Here is a 12,021-nt window from a genome sequence, read left to right on the forward strand (position 1 = left end):
GCAAACGTTTTTAATCTGTTGACTTTGTTTTTAATTACTCACGACTGTGAGTGATTTTGTGTCAGTCATGTGAGTTGTATAAGCATTTGAAACTGAATTATCATGACAAGCTTTCCCAACGTGTATTTTTATTTCTTCTTCTCTCTTCTCAATTCACTTCTCTCAAAAGCTGAGAAGAAAGGAGCCCTGCTCTTGAGTTCCTGGCGAGATATTTCTTCCTTCATTAGACAAAACCAGAAAGCCTGTCCCAGTGATTCTACTGTTATCTCTTACCAAAAGCTTCTCAAATGATCCAGGCATCATACAAAATGCTAGCGTGAATCCAGCCTATCACAAGATACTCAGCAGTACTGCTGTTAGCAAAAGACACCGAGAAGCCCTATGCCACGTCACATACCAGTGTTCCCAGTGCTAACCCTGGAGAACTTCCCACCCTCGGTGGTACCTGTCCTGCTGGACATGGAGCGACCACCTGCAGAACCGACCACGTGCGTGTGGGTAGACCCAAGAGCCCCCATGAGCACTTAACGAATATTTGTAGCTTTGTCAAAGCTGTCTCCATCTAGGAGTTAGCAGAACAACTCGTTGGAGTTCAGCTTACACCTTCACCCATCGTTTCTTCCTGAAGGATGATGCTGTGTCCAACACTTGTTCTGGCAAAGCCGTCTGAGCTTTACTGTAATAGTTATAATTAGTTGTTTCTACAAGATCACTACTTGAGAGTCACTACAAGACAAACGTTCTGTCAACAATTATTCCAAGAAGTTGTTAATTAATGTGGAACAACTACAGCTTTTGAAAATGTATTGTCTGTACTGATACCATAAATCCACTTTCCTCCCTACTTGCTCGTGGAGCCCCTTGTGTTCTGGATTCTCTGATGACAAAGATAGTGTGCTGCTGTGGTCTGTTCTTGTGCTGCTGGCTGTTGTGGACAGGCAAGCATGTATAGTGGAGATGCAGCTCCAAAGACCCTGCTAACCAAGCAAGTGAGGTATTTTACAGCCTTTATTTATTTATTTTTAAATTATTATTATCAGTCTGGAGAAGGAGCTACAGAAATGCTACAAAACCTATAATCTTTGTAGTGGATTTTGAGGCTTCCTATTTGCAACACTTGTTGCACATAGATTTTTGCACTTTGGCCAAAATAAGAGTGTTTTTATGACTTTACTTCCAAATGTGTTGAAAGCTTATGTTGCCGTAATACCATTTATTGTACAGCACTTAAATAGCTTTATGTACTGAACATATGCTAAGGCAGAATTCATAAATGACATCTCCCTTGATTTAACTTTCAAAGTATTTCTTAAATCTGAGAACCTACATCTTGTGTCCCATTGTTACCATGCAGCTCCGTGAGGAAGACAGACTGTAAAAGTTTTTGGAGAGAATTATGAAAATGATTAATATCTGACCCTGTTGCGGTACAAGAAACATTACGCCTAATTTGATTGTCATTCAAATACTAACCTTAGTCTGAAAAGCTAAAGAGGAAACTGTGAAAATATTGAGGCTTTAGTTGTGGGTGAAGGATTTCAGAAGCCTTCAGAGGTCTTTGTGCACTTCTAAATGGGTCATGTTTCTGACACCTCTCCTTGCAGGATTTAAAGCAGTTCTTCTATTTACAAGATAAACAAGTGTGATTAAGTAGTTTGTTGGCAGTTGATCTATTCTTCTTTGAATAGATAAAAATGCTGTAAAAAAAACTTGACAATTGCTTTTAAGAGGAATCTGTGAATTATATTAGCTATTTTTCTGCTTTAATTTCTACTAAATTTATAAGCTGAATAGTTTAGGAGGCATTGTAGGTTAATGATTTATTTGGAATTAACAACCCTTCTTCAGTCCTGTAATCATACTTCCATTGTTGCACTGGAGATTACATTTTTTGCCTTTACTTAATTTTTCAGCCTGTGATGAATTTTGCACAGATTTAACGAGTATTGCTACTGCCAAATGTTTATTCCTTTCACCTAAATTGTACAGTGACGTATTGCCGTACGGATAGATGTTCTCTGCTTCAGCATTTGGCTTGCAGGGACCTGAGAGGTTACCAAGAAGCTCCAAGCAGCAGGAGAATGTGAGGAATGGTCATCAGGTGAAATGGGGCATTCCAGCTTAATTCCAGGAAAACAATTTTCACTGTAATTAAGGTCTGGGACGCGCTGCCCGGGGCAGTTGAGGACTCTGTCCCTGGAGGCATCCAGCTCCCAGCCAGGCGAAGCCCCGCATCACATCACCCAGCACTGGGGTTGTGATTCCTCCAAACGTGACAATGACAGTAGAAATCCTCCTGAACTAACAGCTCATTCCTAATAATGCCCAGTTCAAGGGAAAAGCAGTACCTAAAGCTGGCTCTGGTTATTTAAGCAGTAGTCCTGGTAGGTGAGGGGTGTTTTGGTCTTATAGCGGATCTGTTCTTTCCTGTTAAAGCAGTTCTGTTCCTAAAACTTTTCCTTTCCAGCATCCTGTGAGGCATCCTTACAGCAATAATCTGCTGAGAAGGGTCTAACCCTAGGCCAGGTAGAAATCTTTAAGATCTGGTGAGCTCAACCTGTATTTTGTTCTCTGCTGCCTGAGGGGGGAAAAGTCCTTTTGAATGAATTTGTTCTCTTTCTAAATAGATAACTAGCCAAATGCATCTCAAATATTTGTTCTACCATTCAAATATTGGTTTAGGTTTAGAAAACAAATTAACCTTAATGTTCGAAGAATTAGACATTTTGTACCCAGACGCTTTTCTGTGTCATTGGTTCTATAGCGATGACCCTAAATACTTCGGTCAAAATAAAAGAGCCTTCTGATGAAAATCAGACAAATATTTTTGCAACTTGGATGATTCTCTTTGCTGGGTACATGCATATTAAAATACTGCAGATGTATGTTTAAATTTCAGTAGTTTCACTGGGGGAAGCTAGTCAAATGACAGTGCTCTTTAATGTTAATGTGGATGTTTTTTCTGAAGGAACTGAAAAATATAAAGAACAGTTTGCCTATATGTAATATTTAAATGAGAAAGGAAAGTTGTAGAATGGAGCAATTTTAGAGCAAAGGTAAATGAAATTTCCTACAAGCTAGCTTGTTTACTGATTTTTTTTAAGGTTCTGCATAAAATAAGTGAACTGTGTAAGTTCTTGCTCATTTTCTTTTACCCTTTTTCTTATGAGTAAGGCACATCAGTGTGCAAAATTTATTACTTATACTCTAGATATACCAGTTCCAGGTTTACTCTTATATTAGCTATATATTTTTGTCAAAATAACTTGGCAACTGAACATCCTTGTCATTTTGTGCTTAAATGTGTCGGTCCACAAACCAGAGTGGTCTGCTGTTGCAGCTGCAACTCAGAAACAGTCCTGGGTGGAAATTCTCCCCTTGTTCAGAGGGGTGCTTGCTCTGGACGGGTATGGTCTCAATGGCCATAGCCTGCTGGTGTCTAAACTGGGTTAGTTACCATCCTGCTGCCTAATCCTGAAGTAGAAGAAGGAAACTCCTTTTCCTTAGTATATGATAACAGATTTTTGCACGCTTCCTTTCACCAAGAGTTGTGAGTAGATGTTTTTGCAATGACATTGCAAATTCTCTGTTGGTTCTTGTGATTCCCCTGCTGCACGCTGCTGGCTGCACAGCATAGCCCGGTGTGTGTCTGTTGTGAGGTTCCAGAGTTCAGTGAATATGGAATGTTCTGTTTACCTAAATAAGAGCCTTTTTGAAAGGTGGCTGGAGTTTAACCTTGAACAGGGTACTGCCACTTGCTTTGAGTAATTGCTGACCTCAGCCATGATGCAGACACAAGAGGAAATGCAAAGGGAGGGACAGAGGATGGCAGTATCTATTGTTCTCCATCTTTGACTTCCTTACCACATCTTGTACATTTGCATTTATATAGCATGTGAAGTTACTAATCTTTATTCAATTAGATGCCTTAATAAAGGGCATGGCTTGTTACTAAATGGTGGCATTCTTTTGTTACCGTAGTAATAAAACCGAAACTTTACTTTGGAAGTATTTAGACTACCGGAGTGGTTTAACGATTTAGGTGGTATTACCCATCCCAGAATGAGCAAGTAGAAAATGAATTTTTGAAACTAAAACAAAAAAAATGCTTCTGATGTGTCTATTCACTGCGGATCAGTAGGTAGAAATCAAAGGGGATTTTCTCACGCATCCTAAAATGCAGGAAGCTAAATCGTGTCTGCTCACTGCAGCTATAAATCCAAGTGGCTAGAAGACCGGACAACTCCACTCAGAGCCTATCTGCTTCCCCAGCTGTTTGTTTCCTCGATGTGCTTTGGAGTTTTCAATGGGCAGGAAGTCAGTGTGTATGCTGAACAGTTAAACACTGCGGATCAAGGAGTAATGGCTATAGCAGCACACCATCTAAAGGGAGGAAATAAGGGAACAAAAAGCTCACCTAGGAGGACTGAGAACAGAGAGGGATTCATCTTCCATGCTGATACTTTTGGAATTGTTTAAAGGGAAGTTCCACGCACCATGAAAATCAATAGATTGCTATATTGGTTATCTGTTGATGTTTTTTGAATTGACTTGCTTGCGTCTGCCAGAAAAATAGCGTTTTCAAAATGGTGTTCTAGTGAAGACATTTGATCCTTGTTACAGTCCTATTACAAATGCTCGCCTTTTACAAACGCAATAGCAAATGTAAAAGGAAACAGTTCAGTTGGATTCATGATAGACTGATTCTTGCATGACACATTTTGAATAATAAAAATGTGAAGCATACAATATTGCCAGTCTTGGGTTAAATAAAAAGTCGTGTTCCAAATGATACATTTAAAAATACCATGACATTTTCATTTGCTTTCTGGTTTGCTTAACTTTAAGTAGTAGTAGTTCTGGGCAGCTGCTCATGTAGCTCAGGTTCTCTACTCAATCTACAACATGAGTATCTGAGCAGTGAAGGTGCAGAGCTGCAAGTGCTCCATGCAGAGGTGTTTCTGGTTGCCTGCTCTCTCTGGGCTCCGTGTGGGGAGATCCCACTTCTGCTCTCATTCATCCCTCTAGGTATGGAGGAGGAGCAAGTATTCCAGCCCTTATGCATGTGTTCAAGGGTTTTTTCTCCACCATTTTTCTCATGTGTTAACTTTTGCTTAAATATTTTACACTTATTTTTCTTCTGAGGAATGGCGTCTTAAGCCAGAGGGTGCACAAAATGTGATCTCATGGGCTGTACAGCCGCTTGTCTCAGCCTTTGCATCACCTCCTCGTTTTGCTGGCACAAACATTCACAGTGAATGGAATTGGAGAACAGATTTGGTTTTGAAGTAGCCTTTGCGGGGGGGATAGGAGGTAATTTTAACCCAGACAAGTTTACAAGACGGTACAAACACTTGTGCCAACCAGAGGAAGAGGTGGGAGAATACGGAGTGCGTGTCTCTTGGCAGCAGTACTAACCTATGGTGGTTTAAGTTGTTCCTGAATCTGCCACCTGAAACTCTTTTATTCACAAATAAAGCTTTGTTTAGAGCCTGAACAGAAGCGTTCAGTTGTGTAATCTTTCACTATAAGCAAAATATATTACATCTCATTTATAAGCGTATTGTTTGTACTGCTGCACTCACTGTGTGACTGTGTTTCCTGCAGTAAGTTAATCATTTCTGTTATAACATAATGTGGATATTTTAGTGTAAGGCGGGAAAGGAAGAAATCAGAGCTCTGTGTAATGACATTAAGCTTTTAGGCACATAGCTTAAACGGACTCACAGCTGCTTAACATATGCCCTCTGCCTGAACTCGTTTTATCACTTGGTATCTGACTTCTCTCAACGTATAAAAAGTTGATGTGATTGATTGTTGGTTATACAATATTTGTCAGGGTGAACTGAATCATTATGTATATAGATTCGAGAATATAGAAAAATAAAGCTAGGAAAAAAAATCTTGACATTTTCTCCATTCAATAAGCATACTTCAAGTACCTCTTCTTGTTTGCGGGAGTTGGTGGCTGCTGGTTTTGCTAAGCAGCAATTGCTGAGTGATTTAGAGAACATCTCTGCTCCTTTGTTTGGATTTCATTTGCACAACCATTTAGAGTTATAAAACTGTCAGCTTAGGAACAGTCTATATGTTTTGCCAGGGCCTCATGTAAGCAGAGTTTTTATTTTCCTCTCCATTTTGTGTGCCATTTGAATTTTCCAGTATGTATTGCCATTCTTCTTTGCACTGGTCATTAGAATACAACATTCCTGCAAGTCCCGTGGCCTTCTGTAGAGTAGGAGGAATCTTCAAAGTAATTATGAAATTGCATCTCAGATTAGTCATTAGATGAAAGAATGTAGAAGATCTGTTAACCACAGTATCTCACCCTCGGCCAAGCCGAGCAGTGATGGAAGACTTTGCTGTTGCTTAAAAACACATGGAATTTAGGACTGACTGTGACTAGAATTGAATCACCATCAAAACATTAGATAGCATAGACCAGAACTGTTAATTGTATTAATTACAGAACTCTCAAATTCCCTAAAATAACAACCAGCAGGAAGTTGAAATATTGCCTGCTGCTTGGTGTTTTGCTGGCTACGTTCCTCTCTGGCAGAATTTTGCAAGTGACCAGGCTCAGCTTGGGGTTGCATGGAGGCTGCGCTGCCTGGATGCCATCATTCTGCATGAGGTGTAGAAAACTCTCATGTATGTCAGGTTTTGTGTACTTATCTTAGGTTTTCTCTTCCTATTGTTCATAGTGTACCGTGGATGTTAGCTATGAAGTACTTGATGAAATTATAGAAATGCTGATGTCACAGAACTAGAAGCAGAGCAGTATCACATGTGGAGACAAACAGCATCCTGGGCTAACACTGTGAGGTCCTCCAGTTATTTTGTTGTTGCTGGTCTCTCTCAGCAGCATTTACACCTTCCTGAGGACCTGACCTGTACGTTTTTGCTAAGCACAGCTGGTCTTTGGTCTTTGTTGCCGTGTTTGCTGAGCTGTGGGCGCCCTGTCAGGGAGGCGGGTGCAGGAAGCGTTGGGCCGTGCTGATTGCAGCTAAGTGGGGCAGACAAATAAACATGCAAAAGAGCTGACTTGCAAAAATAAATAAATAGGTTGGGAATGTTTGATTTTTAGGTATAAAAAATAATATGTACTGTATGAAGGGAGAAAATATAATTCTGTAATATATTTTTTTGGGCTGAAGATATGCCTGAAAATTAAGAAATTTTTAAGCTGAGAAGTTCCACTGTTGGTTTAAATGTGTTACTTTGGGCAGGTTGCAGTGTTTGGCTTAAAACTGCCAACATGAACCAGGTTTCCTGTCATGAAAGTTTTCAAGAGCGTTTGATGAATTGAATTTTTATCTTTTATTTCCAGTTGTATCCCAAGTCTAATCATAGTAAGATCTGGGTGTATAGGTACAAAAAAACCACCACGTTGTAAACATTTTCAAAGCCAGGAAAAGTATGAATCATGCTGCTGTTTATAACTTGAAAGATGGAAATTGTCATGAATTTGCACCTCTTGCTGTTGCCAGGTGCTCATGTTCAGTGGAAGGGAGGTCAGCGCTTCCAAGCTGATTTGGAGTTGTGTGAGTCAATTAACTGCAGTTCTTAACAGTCAATGACATTTTATGGAAGCCTTAAATAAAAGCAGAGTTCATTCAGGGAATCTGGAAGAATGATGTGTAGGAAGTAAAATGTTTTTGTCTTTCTATCTTGAGAGAAAACCCAGTGTTGACTTCCCTGGCTTCTCTAACTCCCCACTGCTCCCTCTTCTCCTTGACTTGAGATTTCTGTATCCACGCTCACTGTCAGGGCTTCATCTCCCCAATTCTATCTTAAGACTTCCCAGGATTTGTTATTAAACTCTGTCTTCCTTTGCTCTCCTTTTCTTCTGACAAGCATAAACCACTTCACTTTAAAGCTTTGCAATCTATTCCCACTCTAGCCATTATCCCACACGTGCTATGGAGATGTTGACTTTCCTCTTTTGCTGACAATTCAAACATTTACCTTTGACAGTCTGCATTTTCTAATGACCATCTTCAGTGCTTTCTACAGTGCTGCCCTGTGTGCACTGAAGAAGATATTTGTAGCCCAGCACAGAGGCACCTTACTGTCCTTTTTCAAAGCCTTCCTTAAACCTTCCTTTCTTTTGATCCCTGCAGAATTGTGTGATACCAAAACAGGTATGTGATAAGCTTAGTCCTCCTGCTATTCCACACATCATTCTGTCTGTATTTATCCACTGTATTTTATACTCAGTTTTATAATTATTTGCATGACAGCTGTCCTCTGTTGTGTTCATGCTTGTTTTATCAGATATGTAAAATATACATGTAAAGCTTGAATTTGAAACTATAATAAGTTAAAAATTAAATCCACATAACTTGCATTAATTTTATAAATACGTGTAAGCTACTTATTATTGAAATGTAAATTAATAAAAATTTATTTCATGGTAACGTGCTAGTTGCTTTAACTTCAAAATAAGCGACCACCACCAACACCTTATTTTGTGTTGCATTTACAGTGACACTCTTCAATGTGGTCATCGGAAATGCAAACAGGTTTTATGAAGGCTTTTTCTCCTAAGCAGTCGACAGGTTTTAATTTGGGATCTTAAATCATAATTGTTTTTCAATTTTCTGCTCTGCCTCACAAAAGCATAATGAGGGCACACCTGATGCTATAAAAAACAAATGTCATTTCAGTGCTGCAAGATTGCATGATAAATTTGGAGGGGTTATGAATTGCAGTCATAGACAAACACTTATCAGGGATCTCACAAGAACAAAAGAAGTAAAGCGTTGCTAAACAGCAAGCTAGGTCATGCAGTTTGTGCTAACTCGTAGAAACATCCTTCCTTTGCTGTTCTCCTTGAGACAAAACTTCTTCGAACAGGATGTTCAGTGGGAGCTGAACTATAAGTGAGATACAAGTGCAGCTTTCTAGTACTTGTTTCTTTAAACAGGTTTGCACAGGTGTTCAAGAGTGGAAATACATGGAAATTACATGTATTTTACAGGAACAACCATTTCATGAGAAGGCATTGGCACAATCTAAGTCACCCACTTCTTGTTATCACTGGACATAGTCAGATGCAAAAATCTGTAGTTTCCATCCCATTTATTTCTTATTGTGGTAAGATGTCTCTTATTCATAACCAAACGTAAGGTCCAATTCTCTATACCCCCCAAGCCGTCTATTTAATTGTGAAGCAAACCAAGTGGCAAGAGGTGAGCTGAGGTGGCTGTTACCCTGATGCTCCATTGTCACCCTATGATGTACAGGACAGTTGAGGAGCTGCATGTGTTCTAGGTGTTGCTGTGGGTGTCTGCTTTAGGGTTGTTGAATCATGAAATGAATACATTCTGCTAAGGAAAATATCCTGCCCACTGTGTTTTCTTGAGCGTCTCATTTTGGGTCTTGTTCATCATGGATTAAAATTGCATGTTCTGCATTTGTGTGCATGTGTAGTTGAGTGTATGTGTGAAAAACGTTCTGGAATACTTGTTTAAAAGATCTTAGTGTATCAAAGTACAGATGTTAAAATACGTCTTTTGTAGTCAAACATAAGGATTCCTGTTTGAATTGTGAGGCAAACTGCCTTCCTAAGGATCAGTAAGCCTTTATTTTTCATTTAGTAATGAATCTTCTGTTTCACTCGTCTTTCCCATAGACTGGGGGGAATGCACCTCCTCTAACTGTATGTTCCATTTTTGATGAGGATAGGTACATTTCAGGTACATTACAGGGAAGCTGTCAGTTTGAAACTGAGCAAACTAAATATGCTCAGCTGAATGAATGCGATGCTGTCAACATGAACAAGCGGTGCAATTAAGAAAAGAGATATCTTGAAGCTTTACAGCATTCAAGAAGTGTCAGATCATGTTCGTTTGAAATGCGTGGAAATGTTCTTTTTCCCAGTGTAGACGCGAGTATTGTGTCGTCCAGGACTGGCCACCCCAGTGCTTAGCAGACTGAGATTCGTACTTTGTTGTTGCCATCAATGATGTTGAATTTCATCCTATTTGAAAGAGTCATTCAAATTGTTTTTGCAGAATTCCAGTCCTTTACCTTCATCAGGATGTAGATCAGTGAGATTAAAATGAGTGCTTGTCCTTCCACCTTTAGAAGTGCTTCACCTACTTTTGGTTGTTACAAAACCCTATGTGCTGTTTTCAAAAAGCTTTTTTACTGATATGTATTGCTGTAAGGACAACTGGCAGGCATTATTAGGAACTCTTGACTATGCAGAAGATAGTTGAGGATGAAGTTCTTCTAGTTACGAGGCTGTCAAGACCAGTAGAAATGTGAGAAACAGATTCTGTCATATTGTGTTGTTTCCACCTCAACAAAGCAAGATGGGTTTCTTCCAGATCTCCATACCCTAAAAGAAGGGTTTGAAGGACTGGGTCTCGCTGCTCAGTGAGGCTGCTTTAATACCATTGGCATGACTGGAAAACTTTGACAAACCTTGCCCTATGGTATGATTGCTAGCATATCTGGATCTGTACTTGGTCAAAACTTCTGACTAAGAAAATGCATGATACTTTTTTTTTGTCCTCTGTTGTGTGCTTGAAAATAACACATTCTGTTAACAGTAAATGTTATGGAAACTCATACCACTTAGCTTCTGAAAAACACCGCTATGAACAAAAATATCCTGCACTCTGCTTTAAAGATAATATTTATATTTTCTGCTGAGAGAGTAATGGGGAGGAATATCATTAGAGCCTGAGAATGTCACTACAAGTGGTGTGCATTGTCTGTCCCACCTAAGCTTTTTTTTTTTTTTTTTTTTTTTTTAAAGGGAGATACAACCTTCAGTGAGTTCCTCTGTGTAAGGATAAATTTAGCACCAAGAGCAGTGCGAACCAGACTTGTAGGTTGGAGTGGAAGTGACTGCTGTGATGCCCTCACTGGGTGCTGTCATTTCTGCAAAGGATCTGTGCAGGGGAAGGCAAAACGTGGAACAGATTCTGCAAACAGGGGAAATTGTGCTGAATCCTGGGCCTGTGGATGTGCCCCAGAAGTCAGATGGGGCTGTTTTCTGAATCACAACTTTGCTTTTTTTTTTAATGTTAGTTATTTTTCTTACATCTTAAGCTATAATCTTATGACTGTTTTGTACCAAGAGTTCAGAACTGGACTGATAATGTAAAAACTTAGTGTTTAAACCTTGCCTCAGCTATTTCTGTACTTTCATCAGAACTGTTCAGGCTTTAAAAATATTTGAGCAAACTTCTGTGCAAAAACAACAGCCCTAGTGAAGGAGGTGCTCTCTGTGTCACTCTCTGGGTCATTTACATTTACATGTGAGGAGAAAATAATGCAATCACCCTTAAAAGGCCATGTTTCCAAAGAGCAAGCAGCATCTGCACCTGCACAAATGCACACGCGCTTGCTGAACTCCAGGTCCTACCCCCTGCCTGGTGGTACTGAGAGGGAGGAGGCGCTGGGGAGGCTCTTCTCTCAGCTCTCTGTCTGTCTGTCAGATGGTTTGCGTGCCCTCAGGCTTGGGGCAGTGAGGCTGCAGGAGTACCGCCTTGGTGTCCTACATGGGTCTGGGGGCATCCGGCCCTCCCCATCTCACAGTGGCCAGCGTGGAGGAGGCAAAGTCTGCTTGCTGTTGCTTCACAGGTACCTATTTTGTGTAGCCATCGTGGTGTAGCCATCAACATTTTTGCTTACCTCACCAAAGGCAGGCTTTGGTTTCTCACTGATGTCTAGCTAAACCATGGTATTTAAAGCTGGCCCAAACCTTGTGAGGGATTTGGGGATCTACAGCTGCGATCTGTGTCTTCCCATTTTTATAGGGCTATCTGTATAAAAACTGCCTGCTGGTAAAACAAGTGCTGGGTAAGCCTGTGTTTGTCATTCCTGACCTGTGTGTCAGAAATCCCCCCCGGCTGCATTAAGAAATAATTGCCAAGCCCTTTTCAACAGAATAATCCGAGTAGCCCGCGTGCATGCAAGCAACACAGTTCATGCTTCAGACCCGCACACGGAGCGCAGCGCGAGTAGTGTGTGTGGCTGCTATGGTGATTAAAATACATAAAT

At 40.2% G+C, this 12,021-nt stretch overlaps 2 protein-coding genes across 5 annotated transcripts in view; one reads left to right on the forward strand and one right to left on the reverse strand.

The window, feature by feature from the left end:
* The window catches only part of C14H7orf50 (chromosome 14 C7orf50 homolog), a 125,946-nt gene that overhangs the window by 77,117 nt on the left and 36,808 nt on the right, over nt 1-12,021 (forward strand). The window lies entirely within an intron of this gene.
* The window catches only part of GPR146 (G protein-coupled receptor 146), a 49,634-nt gene that overhangs the window by 36,278 nt on the left and 1,335 nt on the right, over nt 1-12,021 (reverse strand). The gene's annotated exons all lie outside the window — the stretch shown is intronic.

This window comes from Oxyura jamaicensis, chromosome 14 (genome assembly GCF_011077185.1).
Source record: "Oxyura jamaicensis isolate SHBP4307 breed ruddy duck chromosome 14, BPBGC_Ojam_1.0, whole genome shotgun sequence".
Lineage (NCBI taxonomy): Eukaryota > Metazoa > Chordata > Aves > Anseriformes > Anatidae > Oxyura > Oxyura jamaicensis.